At 46.2% G+C, this 14,563-nt stretch overlaps 1 pseudogene; it reads left to right on the top strand.

The window, feature by feature from the left end:
- The first annotated feature begins 986 nt into the window (after positions 1–986).
- Positions 987–11,631, top strand: LOC120678637 (annotated as a pseudogene).
- The last annotated feature ends 2,932 nt before the right edge of the window (positions 11,632–14,563 follow it).

Below are 14,563 nucleotides of genomic sequence, written 5' to 3'. Positions count from 1 at the left end.
CTTCGAACATCTTGACTATGTATGGCAGCACGGCATTTCCCCGAGTTTTGGGATAAATTCCCTAAATGTTATTGAAAATTTAACTCATGTTTTCAATGCCATTCGATGGCGTTGAAAGTATTATTTTTGTATCTATGACATATGGGTCCAGTGGTATTGCGGGGATGAGTTAAATTTTCGATGGCATTGAGGGGATTTGTTTTGCGTGGTCTTAGGCTAGTCTTAATGAAATTTCACGGAAAGTATCATGACATTAAATATCATTAATTTTGCTAACATGGTAAGAGCAAATATTATATAGACTATAAGCTTATAGCTTGTTTCGACATAAGAATCAAAAATTTTGTGAGATAGACAAGTGGGCCATGTTTTAATGGTGGAGAGCTAAACCACTATACAAATGAGCTAAGAGATGAGCTGTAAAAATTTTTGAAGATAGCAACGAGCTAAATCATTAGCCTTGCTTTAAGAAGAGAAGGATAGAGTTTCATGAGATGTGAGGAGAGTTTCATCATCATGAAACTCATCTGGCACAGTTACCTAGTTTAAGTCTTAAATAATTATGCTACGAAACTGTCCACTGAGTCTGGCCTTAATCACATCCGTCTATATTAAAATTGAAAGGGGATAAAATTAAACACATCATTTAATTTACGCTGACCTCATATAGTGATGACACGGCACAACTAAACCACTCTTGATGGAAACCGTGTCCAACTGATTTCCATGAAGATATATTACTTTGCTATCTCACGTATCCTCATGGAAATCAGATAGATAACAAATTTTATGCTGGTTCATAATAAAAACACCCAAGTGCCGGCGGCAGATCTCGAAATGAAAGATGTCAACACATGAGCATCGCTGTGAATGGACGCTTTCTCAATAATTAAGAAAATCAGTACAGCATATTTTTATATTATTATTTACGTATGCTTTATAGAAATATATGCCTAGGAAGCACGCACCCAAACACAAAGAACAAAGACACACGGGCAGGCAAATGGACGTGAAGAAGAAACGCGTGGCGATCATCGGAGCCGGCCCGAGCGGGCTGGCGGCGTGCAAGCACGCGCTGGCCAAGGGCTTCCGGCCTGTGGTCTTCGAGGCCGCCGCGGACGGCGTCGGCGGCGTGTGGACGCGGGCGCTGGCCTCCACGAGGCTGCAGACGCCGGCGGCCGCGTTCCGGTTCTCCGACTTCCCGTGGCCGGCGGACGTGGCGGACGACGAGTTCCCGCGCCACGACCAGGTGGCGGCGTACATGGCCGCGTACGCGCGGCGGTTCGGCGTCCTCGACTGCGTCCGGTTCGGCAGCAGGGTGCTCGGCGCCGAGTACGCCGGGGCGCCGGAGCAGGAGGTGGCGGCCTGGGAGCGGTAGTCGAGGAACGGCGAGGCGTTCGGCGACGGCACCGGCGAGTGGCACCTCACCGTGAAGCACGGCGAGTCGGAGGAGATTCAGGTATGGTATTGTCTGTTGAGGAGGTGGGGAAGGATTTTTCCAGTGAAACTACTACACTCTCTTTTCCATTCCTTAGCATATACATATACAATGTACAAATTACAAATAAGCTCTTCTATAGTCTACTATTTACTGACTGAACCACCAACACTCCCCCTCGGGGCAAATATATCCAAATGCCCCATCTTGTTACAGATTTTCATAGAAAACACCATATTAACTCCTTTGGTTAAAACATCAGCTAACTGATCTCCAGATTTAACAAATTTAATCCGTAACATCCCCTCATCCAATTTCTCCTTGATGAAATGTCTATCTATCTCAACATGCACTACCGGAATCCACACATTTGCCGTGTGCTGTGTGCAACACACGGCAAACTCCACACGGCAAACAAGCATCGGCAAAGAGGTTTTTTGTTGTGTGCCATTTATCGGGCACACGGCAAAGAGTTTGCCGAGTCCTAAAACCGACACACGGCAAAGATTTTTTGAAAGGAATAAAAAAGAAAAAACGAGAGTCGCCGTTGCCGTCGCGCCGCTGTCGCCCCGCCGCGCCACCGCCGCGAGCTGCTCTGTTCCACTTCCGCTTGCACGCCGCCGCTGCTCCACTCCCGCTCGCACGCCGCCGCACCGCGAGCTGCTCTGCTCCGCCATCGCGCGCGCGCTCCGCCACCGTGAGTTGCTGTGCTCCTGCTAGTTAGCTGGCCGCGGCCGGCGCTCCTTGCCCCGCTGCCCCTCCCACCGATCGATTTATTCTGGTGAGTGGTGAGCGAAGGGGGGGAGGAGAGGAGCCGCGAGAGGGAGATGGATGGAGAGGGCCGGGGAGGGAGGTGGCCGGGGAGGAGGAGCCCTCGCTGGCCTTGGGCCCGACGCCGCCGCTGTTGCCCATATCGCCGTCGTTGAGGATGCAGAGAGAGAGTGAGAGAGTGAGAGAGTGAGAGATGAGAGACAGAGGAGGAAGAGGGCCGGCGGTTTGACTTGGGAGAGAGGGGGATGATCCGGCTCATGATTTTTGAACCAATGGGAGAGCTTCATTTTGAAGCCTTGGATTGATGACGTGGCAAGTGTGTTTCTTTAGCTGCATTCCAACACATTTTAATACTAGCAAATGAGCTCAAATTGAAAAGTTGTAAACTACAAAGTTTTAGATCTTCTCGAAATCAACAACTTTGGTATAGAACTTATTTACATCAGAAGTCATTTGAAAGTTTTAAAATTTATAATTTCAAATTATATAACTTATAATGACATTTTAAAGAATTAAACAATCTCAAATATAAAAGTTGAAAACTACAAAATTTTATATTTCTTCGAGTTGTACGACTTTGGTATAAAGTTTTTTTTCATAGGAGATCATATAAAAAATTTGTATTCAAAAAATACATCCACTAACTCTATCGCATACAATCACACATATACTTCTTGTGAGATGTTTCGATTTTGTAAACATCGCTATGACAAAATGTGCTAAATCTTCTCAACTTTTTTATCACGGCCTCTACGTGTGATACCATCACATCATGACAAATTTCATAATTTTCAGACTTCATTTGCTATTTTTTTAGAATTTACAAATAACATGAATATAATTTTTTTGTCGAGTGCCAAAAATAAAACACTCGCCAAACAATTCTTTGCCGAGTGTAAAAAAAACACTCGGCAAACTTGAGTCTTTGCCGAGTGCCAAAAATAAAACACTCGGAAAACACCTTTTTGCTGAGTGTATTTATTTGTCGAGTGTTTTTTTGTATGACACTCGGCAAAAATCATGTTTGCCCAGTGCTCGAAAAGTTACATTCGGCAAAGGTTCCTACACTCGGCAAATATGGAGTTTCCCGTAGTGATGCTTAGTTCTGTCACAGTAAAGTTGAAGAGGTGAACCACAGTATAAATGAAGTTCAGTCAATAGTATTTGAAGTCACATAAGCTCACATAAGCTAGATGCCATAGCTCTAAATTCAGCTTCAGCAGTAGATCTAGCAACCACACTTTGTTTCTTGCTCCTCCAACTAACAAGATTACTACCAACAAGTGTGCAATACCTAGATGTTGATTTTCTATCATCCAAGCACCCAGCCCAATCAACATCAATATATCCCTCTACCTTAAGATGCCCATGATTAGAAAATAAGATGCCTTTTCCTGGACAACTTTTAAGATATCTCAATATTCTGTGTACTGCATCTAAGTGACTAGATCTGGGATCATGCATATATCTGCTAACAATACTAACTGCATATGCAATATCTGGTCTTGTATGTGACAAATAAAATAAGCGACCAACTAACCTCTGATATTGATGTTTATCCACTGGATCGCCTGAATCAGCCAGAATACGATGATTGTATTCAATCGGTGTTGTAACTGGTTTGCAATTCAGCATTCCAGTATCCGTAAGTAAATCAATTACATATTTGCTTTGTGAAAAATAGATGCCTTGTGCCCCATATGCTACTTCAATTCCAAGAAAATAATGAAGATAACCCAGATCCTTGACCTCAAAAGTCCTTGCTAAGGCCTTCTTCAAGCACAATATTTCCTTATCATCATCACCTGTAATCACAATATCATCAACATACACTACAAGAATAGTGATCTTGTCATTGTTATGCTTAAAGAACAATGTATGATCTGCATTACTCTGTCGATATCCCATGGAGCAAATTTCATTTCTAAACCTTCCAAACCAAGCTCTAGGAGATTGTTTAAACCCATCATATAATGATTTCTTCAACTTACATACTTTGCCCTCAGTTTCTCTACTATTGAACCCTGGAGGAATCTCCATATACACCTCTTCTTCTAATTCTCCATGAAAAAAAATGCATTTTTAACATCCATCTGAAATAGTTTCCAACTACGATTAACTGCTATCGAGATTAGTGTTCTTATGGTATTCATCTTTGCTACCGGTGCAAAGGTTTCATCATAATCCACCCCATATATCTGACTATACCCTTTTGCCACTAATCTGGCCTTATATCTCTCCACCTTACCATCAGATGTCTGCTTCACAGTGAACACCCATTTACAACCAACAACTCTCTTATTTGCTAGTAGACTTGTAAGTACCCAAGTGCCATTTTTATCAAGTGCAGCCATTTCCTCTAGCATTGTTTGCCTCCACCGTGGATCTCGTTTTGCCTCCTGCCAGTCATGTGGCACAGACACAGATTGCAATGCTCCTACAAATGACTTATACTGAGGGCCAATAGATATATATATATAAAACATGATTAGAGATATCATACGAAGATAATTTAGAAGGTAATCTTCCAGTAGTAATACGAGGCTCCTTTCTATGGGCTATAGGAATATCTAGGTCATCATGTGGAAGAGAAATTGTACCATCAATTATAGGACTTGAGTCTGAACTATGTGTATCTGGCTCAATTTGAGTTTCATGATTCATCTCCAAAGGACAGGCTTCCTCCCCCTGCACATGTTCCTGCTCAGCCTGATGTCTTTGTCTCCATGTATATACTCGAAGATTTTGTTCCTCATTTAGTCTTGGGAACTGTAACACTTCGTTTGTAGCTTGCTGCTCACTTTGTGGATGTTCTTCTATAGAAACCATATCTCTATCAACATCACTATTTTCCAGTGGAATTACTCTGTAAGCATCTAGGCCCTCTAGGTTTGTTTCGGTGATTAATGACAACCATTATTGTGACTAATGAGTTTGTGCAGCTTAATAGATCATTATCGCTCATTTGGTCATATGTCAAAAGAGGCCCCTAAATTTCGTTATTCAAAAAGGCGATCTCGGTATTCAACTCAAATATATAACAAGACTAAGGATCTTTCTAGTCCTAAGTGTCGTAAGGTTGAGAAGGACACTTAGATTAGTATAGGTTTTATAGTTTTGTAGTGATCGCACTATTAAGAGGGGTTAAGGTCAAGTAACTTGAGCATGGACATGGTCTTTTGAAAATGGATGCACACTATGGTCACTCAGGTTCCTAGAAGTTCAAATAAGTGGTTTTCAACTTATATCTCAAGAATATTTGGATTTCACTCAAGACTCAAATCAGAAAAGGCAAAATCAGAAAAAGTCTATACACCGGTTTAACCGACGCTTCCACTTTTCTATACGTCGGTTAAACGCAGTCAGCAGAGTTCTATACACCGGTTAAACCGATGTTGTTTGAATTAACGTCGGTGCATTAGTCCAGAGTTGGTTTTTCCAGGGCATTTCAAGTTCAATACACCGGTTAAACCGACGCTGTTTGAAATGAGACGTCGGTGCAATTGACCAGTGAGATGGTTTTTCCAGGGATTTCAGAAGTTGTACTCACCGGTTAAACCGACGATGGATTTGAGTTAACGTCGGTGCAGTTGTCCAGAGACTTGGTTTTTTAGTTGATCAGTGGACAACTACACTCACCGGTTAAACCGATGATGAGTCGGTTAATCTGCCCGAGTTGTAACGGCTAGTTTTCAGAATGGACAATTTACATTCATCGGTTAAACCGACGCTGGCTATTGGAGGTACGTCGGATTAACCGGCGCTAAGCAGTTTTCTGGCAGCTTTTCTCCAACGGCTCTATTCGTGTGAGCTGCCTATATATACCCCTCCAATGGGTCATTTTGCTTCTCTTGACACCAGGCAACATTTCATACACTCATATATTGTTGAGAGCCACCTTGAGCTTCATCATTTACACATTTGTTCATTCAATCATTCAAAAAGCAAGACTAAGGACTTGAGTAGAGAGAAGCTTGTGTGCATCCATTCTTGGTGATCGGTTCTTGCTCAAGTGAAGACTCTAGCTTGTTACTCTTGGTGATTGGCAGCACCTAGGCGATCTTGGTGATTGAAGGTGTTTCTTCCGGAGCTTGCCAAGGATTGTGGGAGCCCGAAGAAGGTTGTACGTGGCTTGAGCTCCACCACGCGGGGATGGTGAACGGAGACTCTTAGTGAGCGCCTAAGTCTCGGTGACATGGGAGGTGACAAGACTCTTAGTGAGTGCCACAACGTGGATTAGGGGTGTGTGCCAACACATCGACACCACGGGAAAAATCCGGTTGTCTCTTGTCCACTCTTTCATTTCAAGCACTTACTTTCTTACAATTATTCTTGTGCTTGACCTTAGAGATCATAACTTAGCTCTACCTTGCTTAGTTTCATATCTTTGTTAGCTTGTGTAGTTTGCTTTGTTAGCCGGTTGGTGAATTGAGCCTTACTAGCATTGCATAGGTTAAGATTGTTTTAATTGTCTTAGAAATTTGAAAAAGGCCCAATTCACCCCCCCTCTTGGTCCATCGATCCTTACATACTCCCATCACCATTTTCCTTGATTCACTAGGATTGTTTTCTTCTTCTTTCTCTCCCTCTGTCTTGTTATCCCAATCTGAAACATCACTTGGAAAAGGGTCAGAAAAGACATCTGTTAAATCTTGAGGTTCACCATAAAAAGGTTCGTGTTCCCTGAATATTACATCCATACTCACAAACATTCGTTTTTCTAATGGGTACCAACATTTATATCCCTTTTGTTTCCCAGAGTATCCAACAAATATGCATTTTACTGCCCCGGGATCTAACTTCCCAACTGATGGTCTATAATCCTTCACAAAACATACACAACCAAATACCTTTTGGGGTACAACATAATTAGTCTTAACAGTTAGACACTCAATTGGTGTCTTGTTGCTGAGAACTCGAGATGGCATTCTATTCATCAAGTACGCAGCTGTCATCACAGCTTCACTCCACAAATATTTAGGAACATTCATAGCCATCATAATACACCTTGTAATTTCTAGAATATGTCTATTCTTTCTCTCTGCTAGACCATTTTGCTCTGAGGTTCCAGGACAAGTAGTTTGATGAATAATCCCATAGTTTGATAGATACCCATCAAATTTATTATTCACATATTCAGTACCGTTATCAGTACGAAATATCTTCACACGTGCATTAAATAGGGTCATAATTAGATTATGAAAATCTTTAAAGCACTCAAATACATCCCCTTTGCTTCTCAATACATAGACCCAAGTTGTCCTAGTGCAACAATCAATAAAGGTAACAAAATACCGATAGCCATTAATTGAAGGTACTCCACTAGGACCCCATACATCTGAGTGAATGGTCTGAAGTGGCACATTGCTTCTATTATCAGAAGGTACATAAGTACTTCTAGTTTGTTTCCCATACTGGCATGCATCACATATTAGACTCTCCTTGCTAACTTTGTTATAAAGGGTAGGATAGAGCTGACCCAAAGTAGTAAAGGACATATGTCCTAGTCTGCGATGATGGAGAAGAAATTCTTCCAATGGTGTAGGGAACAAGGAAGCAACAACCTTGTGTGACATATTATCATCTAGATAATATAAACCATCACGCATGTTCCCCGTCCCAAGTTTTCTTCCAGTCCCAAGTTCCTGAAATAAGCACCGTGATGGGAAAAAAATTACAGCACAATTAAGTTCCTTTGTAATGCAGCTGATGGATAACAAATTCATTGGGAATGAGGGAACATGTAATATAGATGAAAGAGACATATTAGATCCACATGCGACTGTTCCTATCCCCAACACAGTTTGAGATGAGCCATCAGCCAATCTTACGTTTTGCCTCTTCAAATCAGGTGCATATTCAACAAAATTTCGATATGACCCAGCCATATGTCTAAAGACACCAGAATCTATTAGCCATGGTATATTATTTGTTTTGTAGTTTGAAGTGCAAAAATTATTACCACCAAAGTTTGTAGATGCAACATATGTGGATGCATTGGAGGCCTCAATCGATTGCTTGTCCTCTTCCCTTAAATTGGCGCCACTTTTCCCAATGATCAATTGACATTTCCACCCTCATAGTTTGAGAGGCATCTTCAGCAAATGAGGTGGTATTTGCCCTGCCTCCAAGTCGCATACCACGACCTCGGTTACCACCACGTCCATCAAAAACACGTCCACGTCCTCTACCACGCCATTCCTGTCCTCTACCCCGACCTCCTCCAATTAATTCAGGACCGGAGTTCTTCAAATGCCCTGGCTGTCCGCACTCAAAACATTTTCTATCATATATGTTTATTGCTGATTTTTGAAAATTTACCCCTTCTGTAGCAACAAAGGCCGAGCGCCTCTGTGGAACACTCTGCATAGCTGCTCCTGTGGCCTCCAACTTTAGACGTGTTTCCTTACTAATAATTGCAGAGATTGCCTGTTCCAAGTTGGGTAGATTCCCACTACCATATAATGCAGACCTTCTATTCTCAAACTTGGGATGAAGTCCATTCAAAAAATCCCTCACACGCCTTTTCTCAGTCCACTTACTAAACTTCTCAATGCACTTGCCACACTCCAGCTCAATCAGATCATAGTAATCTAGGTCACTCCATAGTCTCTTTAGCTCAGACACATACTCAACTACAGTTTTGTCACCCTAACATTGCCCTTGCAGCTCTTTCTGAATTTTGCATGCCAACATTTCGTTTCCGACCCCTGAATAAGTACCTTTAAGCAATCTCCATATTTCTGCAGCCTCTTTGATTCTCTCAACTTCTTTAGCTATTTGAGGTGACAATGAACTCAAAAGCCATGCTCTTACTAATGCATTGGTCATCTTCCATTTCTGGCCTTCCTTTGAGTTTTCCTCTTCCGGTTTTTCAATTGTGCCAAGAATGTAACCTTCCAGTTTCCTTGAGACCAAAATAGTCTTAGCGTGCTCCGCCTAACTTGCATAACTTTCAGCTCCCTCCAGCTTCACATTAGGCATCTGTAATGGATGAATCTCTTCCTTGGTTTTAACTTCTGCTCTTAAGCTTCCTCCTTGTCTACTGAGAGCATCAAACAGTGAACTATATTTCTCATCCATTGCTTTCAGTACAGCCGCAAGCTCCCCTGCCGTAACCCCTGGGGAAGCATCTTTATCACCCATGTCTGCACTCAGCCACACAAACTCCTTGCCAAATTCTCACTCTAATCCTCCTCTATCCCTCCGCACCTCCAATTTGCCTGATTCAAACTGAAGCCACCTCCAAACACTAGCAATCCAATCACCAGATCACCACCCACAACATCACAACAGAGTCGATTCTTCAAAAAAGCCCAGGTCTCCACACTCACCACACCAGCCACCAAACCCAGAGTCACCAAATCCACCGCTTAAGCAACCAAATACGAAGTCACTTGAGCAAATCCGTAGTCGCTGCCTGAATCCACGCTCCTGTCCGCGCGCCTGCTCTGCTACGCTCCTGGCCGCGCGTCGCGCCTGCGCCTCGCGCCTGCTCTGCTGCGTGCCTGGCCGCACACCTCGTGCCTGCGCCGCCGCGCTTGAATCTCCATCGCGCGCCCACGCCCGCGCGGCTCCTCTGTGCCTTGCTATGCCCGCGCGCAGCTCGCGCCACGACGTGCCGCCCACGCTGCGGATCTCTGCCGTACGTCACCAGCGCGGAGCCGCGCCGCCGCGCATCGCTCGAGCACGGACGCTGCCGCTGGCTCTGTATACCATGTTGAGGAGGTGGGGAATGATTTTTCCAGTGAAACTACTACACTCTCTCTTCCATTCCTTAGCATATACATATACAATGTACAAATTACAAGTATGCCCCTCTATAGTCTACTATTTACTAACTGAACCTCCAACATTGTCAACGGCGGCCGGAGCCCAATCATTGACGCATGGATTGGTGAGATTAGGATGCAAGTGCAGGTCAGCTGCAACGGACAAGGACATGAGCATTAAATTTCCCACATTATTTGATTATTTGGGACAAATTGCAGTGTTAGATTTCCTTATCCTCTGCGTTGGGAGGTACGGCATCGCCAAGCGCCCAAAATTTCCCCACGAAGCAGGTCCTGAAGTGTTCCACGGGCAAGTGCTCCACTCCATGGACTACTCGTACATGCCACACGCCGACGCCGACGAGCTCATCAGAGGCAAGGGTGTCGTCGTGGTCGGCTCCGGCAAGTCAGGAGTGGATATCGTCGCCCAGTGCGCACAAGTCAACAGTGAGAAAGGATTGCGTTTAGAAAGGATTTTCCTTTTATGATGCTTGGCATACAAATCTGTGATTCTTTCTTTTTGGGGGTGGTTTGTCAAAGTTCGCAATCAAACAGCCAAATGTTCACCCGTGATCGTCAGGTAGCAAGTACCCATGTACCATGGTGTACAGGCATGCCAATTGGACGGTGGATCCCAAGCTAACCTGGGGTGCTTTCTTCGAGAAGCTGATGACCAGCCAGTTGGCTGAGCTGATGGTTCGGAAGCTCGGAGAAGGGTTGGCCCTCAGCATTCTCGCCACGGTACTCACTCCCGTAAGGTGGCTGATAGCCATGGCGACCGAGGCGTACTACAAGGCACTCATGCCGATGCGGGAGAACGGCATGGTGACGGACCATAGCTTCTCGGCGGTGATGCTGGGCCGGCGGCAGGGGCGGAGCTACGTTACCCCTCGGGGGTGTCCGGGCACCCACGCCGAAATATAAATTCAATGCTAATCATTAAATTTTCACCATATAAATTAAAGAGCAAGCAACAGAATTATAGACAGGGCACCCCCCTCGATTTAGCTCCAGCTTCGCCCCTGGCTGGCGGATCAGCGTGCTTCCCGACAGGTTCTACGACATGGTGGCCGATGGCGGCATCGTGCTCAGGAGGTCCGACACCTTCGGCTTCAACGCCGACGGCGTGGTGCTGGACGGCGGCGAGCGCGTCGCCGCCGACGTGGTCATCCTCACCACCGGCTTCGACGACGACCGGCTGCTCAGCTGCGTGTTCATGTCGCCCCGGTTCAGCGAGATCATCATGGGACGGCCCTCCGACACCATGCTTCCTCTCTACAGGCACTGTGTGCACCCGCAGATACCGCAGATGGCGGTGGTCGGGTATGCGGAGAGCGCGGCGAGCATCTACCCCTACGAGATGATGGCCAAGTGGGTGGCGCATCACACCTGCTTGACGGCGCGGTGCGCCTACCCGGCGTGGCGGACATGGAGCGGAGCGTGGCGGAGTGGGAGTAGTGGGGGCGGTGGGCCAGGCGGCGCAGCGGAGCCTTCTTCCTCAAATCTTGCATCGCCACTGTCACGACGTGGTACCACGACTAGCTTTGCCGGGACATGGGGTACAAGCCTAGGAGGAAGCTGGGGGAAGACTTGCTCTTCGCAGACTGGCTGGAGCCGTACGGGTCCACCGACTATGCTGACATCCAGTGAAGAAGAGATGGGGGGTGATAAAAGAGATGGGGGGTGATAATAGGCAATCGTATGCTATGCAAACCACCTTCGTATGTAAACTATAGAAACTCCAATCTGGACCATCGTATCAACATCCAAGGGCATGGGGATGGGATAATTTTACAATATGGACCCGCCCTTGAATTGGGTAATCACACTTTTGCAAATCCCCTCTCCCACCCCCCTGCGCCCCTCCCCTTGGATGTTGATCCGATGGTCCAGATTAGAATTTTCATAGTTTCCATACGTAGGCGGTTTGCATAGCATATGTTGCCGTGATAATAGCACCTCATTTATGCTAATTCATAATAAGCAGAATACAATAGCTCAAAGTGGCAGTATGGTTGTATGAAAGTGACATCGTATACTCACGAAACCACGAGGGATTTTCAGAAGGAAAAATCTGGTTTACTTATAGATGGCCAACCGGGCCGCCCGGGCATGGCACGGTCGGCACTGGCACAGGGAGGCACGGCACGGCGGGGCACGGCGGCGCCGCCGTGCCGTGCCGCGTAGTGCTGCCGTGCTGGCATCCCGGCCTAGGCACGGCCCTACGAGGGCGCCAGGGTGCCGGGTCGTGCCCATGGGCACAACAACACGACAGGCCCGAGCGGCGCCGGCCACGGCGAGGCACGGCGGGGAAGAAGACCGGCGCAGCCGCGCAGGCGACGGGTGGGTGCGACGGAGGCCCTTGGCGGCAGTGGCGAGGTGGGTGAGGACGAGCTGCGGCTAGGCGGCGACGCGACGCGGCAGAGGCAGGGGACGGCGCCACCGAGGTCGACGGATGCGACGACCGCCTCGCACGCCGGCTGCGCCCCATCCCTTGTGGTGGCCGCCGCGTCCAAGGCGAGGAGGCCGAGCAAAGCAGCAACACGAGGCTATGGAGGGGCGACGACGGCATCCAGGGGCGTGGCGCTGGACCAGCGGCGGCGGCGGCGGAGTCAGATGGGCGAGGGAGTCAGGGAGAGGAGGGAGTCGAGAGAGAGGAAGGAGTGAGTGAGTAGGGTTTCAGATGGGCTTTTGCATTTTGGGCTGTTAAATGGGCCACTTTCGTGCCGACCCATTAACCAGGCCGTGCCCGTGCTAGTGCTGCGGGCCGGTTTTGCGGCCCAGGCATGGTCCGGGTCTAGGCACGGGCACAGCACTGGCCCGCATGGCCACGGGCCGGGCCGTGATCGGGTCGTGCTAGTGCTGGCCCAGCAGGCCTGTTGACGCTTCTTAAAGTGCCAATTTACGTACCGCAAGCGCACGGATCGTGTAGCTTTTCCCTTAGAGTATTCCCCCAAGGTTTATCAATCCACGGAACAAGTGTATTACTATGCTTAACTAAGCACTAATGATATTGGTAAAAAATCTATATTGGGTGATTGAGTATGAAATAGATCTAATCTAACCAATCTAATCTAATCTAGACTAGTGAGCAATGATAGATGTGTGCACAAGATATGAAGAGCATTTGTCCATAGGGTCTAGGATCACTAGAGATGTAATCGCCAAGCAACGAAGAACAGATCTAATCTACCAAAGGTGTGTTCCAAGATCAAAACCTTTCCCTCCCGCATACTGTCACTACACGAGGATAATCGGTAACGAATCAACAAGAACACGATAGTTGATGTAATCTAAGTAAACCATGCAAGAGCAAAGCAAACCCAAAGCCAAGTCGCGAACTATTAGGCATCAAAGCATCATCAACAAGAATCATGATAGATCAATCTCATAAAGGATTCGGCAATTACAACTCAAGATCTCCTTACAACCCCATGAACAAACGAGGACTTTACCCCATGAAGCTAAGCGAAGCGTAGTCGAACATGGTGACGAAATCTCCGGCAAGGGATGGATCCCTTGCTGTCCTTCAACTTGCAGCGGCGCCGAGGGACGATGAGGCCTCCGGTGTCGCCTTTCTCTTGTGTCTAACTCGAATGTATCTCTGGATGCTCTTCTCTGCGATCTCTTCTGCTGTCCTCCTACGATCTCCCTTTTTTGACGGCGGCTTCGGGGTATTTATAGGCAGATATGGTCGGTGGTTTTGGTAAAATATAGATTAGGGTTGACGCATACTTCGTGCCGAAGAAAACCGAGACCGATTGGGCTCCGAAAAGGGCTAGGCCGGCCGGCCCAAGGACTCCAGGCCAGCCGGCCTGGGCCTTTTCTGGCCCCTTTCGGTCCTATCTTTTGCATGTTGATTCTTCCTTTTATTCCTCATCTTAGCCCAGTTGTAACCATGCGTCAAAACATCTCCAAAAATGTCCCAATTCCTGTCAAAATACAACATGCTCCAAAATCCAGGACAAAATCGAAAATGGTCAAATTCGGGTGCCAAGTGGCGGGTTAGTACATGAATCATCCCGAAGAATTTACCAAAACAACTCCTAATTGTATAATAAAATGGATACTTAAGGAGCGCCAACATTCCCCCCATGCTTAGCTTTTGCTCGTCCTCGAGCAAATCAAATCATCAAGTCCTTCCATGGGTTGCTCAAGAGTTCTCGAACTGCAAAATTTACTTATGCAAACAAGTATAATAATATTTCTTCAAACAAAGGTCAGAGGAGCAGCAAGGATAATCATATCATGGGCGTTCCAAAACTCATCCAATATTACTCCACAACTCTTACCTTTAGCCGGCAACTCGAATATCGACAACACTTGCTTTTCTTGCCATCCTTGGAGGTTTTTCTTTCTCTTTTTTTTATTTAAGAAACAAAATACCCTGCAACAAAGGTTAGACTAAAAATTCTTGCACAAGTCCTTTCATGTCTCTCAATATAAGTGGCTATCCTATTTTTATTTGCAAGCTCTCATCTCCCGAAAGTCTCTCAAGTATAAAGTGGGGCTATAGGTGAGGCTTAGCAAAGTATATACATATATTGTCAAATTAAGAAAACCTTCTAATGATTACTTACCT

Source organism: Panicum virgatum, chromosome 6N (genome assembly GCF_016808335.1).
Source record: "Panicum virgatum strain AP13 chromosome 6N, P.virgatum_v5, whole genome shotgun sequence".
Lineage (NCBI taxonomy): Eukaryota > Viridiplantae > Streptophyta > Magnoliopsida > Poales > Poaceae > Panicum > Panicum virgatum.
Note: the sequence above shows the minus strand (reverse complement) of the source record. Positions and strands in the feature narration are given on the sequence as shown.